At 52.6% G+C, this 1442-nt stretch overlaps 1 protein-coding gene across 1 annotated transcript in view; it reads left to right on the forward strand.

Moving 5' to 3' along the window:
* NBEA (neurobeachin) overlaps positions 1-1442 on the forward strand; it is a 465975-nt gene that overhangs the window by 184742 nt on the left and 279791 nt on the right. The gene's annotated exons all lie outside the window — the stretch shown is intronic.

A 1442-nucleotide genomic window follows, 5' to 3' on the forward strand; every position in this document is an offset into this window, starting at 1 on the left:
TGTGTGTGTGTCTGGGGTGGTGGGGGTGGTGGTGTGTGTGTGTTCTGCTGTTGTTGTTGTGTCCAGGCGGCTCCAGGGTGTGTGTGGTGTGTGGTGTGTGTGTGTGTGTGTGTGTGTGTGTGTGTGTGTGTGCGCGTGTGTGTTCTGCTGTTATTGTGTCCAGGCTCCAGAAGGCACAGGGAGCTAAAGCCTCAGCTTTTTCAGCCTGGGCTTTGGACACGTGTGCTCAAGGCAGCGACACTGGCTAGCTGGATGCCGGCATAGGAGGGTCCATGGCGAATCTCTGCCCTGCACGCCCAGATCCCCATGCACATTCTCTGCTCAGACCCTGCAGGAAGCACCCGTGTCCACCCAGTTACAGATTCTGACTCAGGATGGCACGATGCAGGGCTTCTGGGCCTGCGGATTTTTTCTGGAGCAGACAGATTCATCTTTCCCTGAGGAATGGCTGGTGGGTTTGAACCACTAACCTTCGGGTTAGTGGCCCAATGTGTAACCCACTGCACCACCAGGGCTCCTTAAGGGAAAGCCCTGGTCCCCTGAAATTCTGACAAAGACCCAGAGCCTGGACTTGGCTGATACAGTGTGCATTTAGGGACCCTTGTGTCCTGGAATTTACTCACTGGATTCCAGGTGTGTTTGTTCCTCCTTCCGTTCTCTGAAAAATGCTGAAAACAGGAAACTCCAAGGCAAAGCACACCCCAAGAGCCTGTCTGAGAAAGCCCTTTGCTATTGTGTTGTTTGGTTTTTTGTTTTCCTTTTAATTTCCAAACATGTTCCTATTGGTTATTAGCAAAATGAATCCTTATTCAAATCTTTTTGATTCCATTTTAGGTATTTATACAACACAAGATGAACCCCTGACTTTGCTTCCATGACTACAGTAGCCTCCTCGACTGCCCCCCTCTCACCTCCACTTAGAATCCCCCACCTCCGACTTGTGGGGCTCCCCTCTGCTACCCCGCTGGCCAGCCCCTGGCTCTGACGTGTCATAAGCAGCACATCTGTGGGGGTGTCGGGAGTGGACTGTCTTGTGTCCAGTGGCTTTGCCTCAGTGCATCGCCAGAGCCAGTCGAAGCACACTCACGAAGAGACCGCCTCTGTCCGAACCTTATTCTAACCCAGTGTCTGACCAGGCCACAGGCCTCTTCCCCGTCTATCTGCTTTTGAGCCACCAGGAGTTAAAAGGGTGACTCCTTTAATGGGACATGTGTTCCAAAAGTCATCCCATTTTCCAAGATGCCATGGGCGCCACAGGAAGCACAGCCCCGTCCTTGTTAGTGGAAGAGCGTCTCCTCTGTTAGAGACGGTGCATGGACCAGCCAATGCCTCTGGTGTATCTGGCGGGAGACGATCATGGCCCCTCCTTTCAAGTGTCATGTTCATGGAAATGAGTGTCCAGTATGCAATAGCATGTGGAGACAAGTGACCCGTGTCCTCCG

This window comes from Echinops telfairi, unplaced genomic scaffold (assembly GCF_000313985.2).
Source record: "Echinops telfairi isolate 266 unplaced genomic scaffold, ASM31398v2 ScPeMD7_2565;HRSCAF=3150, whole genome shotgun sequence".
Lineage (NCBI taxonomy): Eukaryota > Metazoa > Chordata > Mammalia > Afrosoricida > Tenrecidae > Echinops > Echinops telfairi.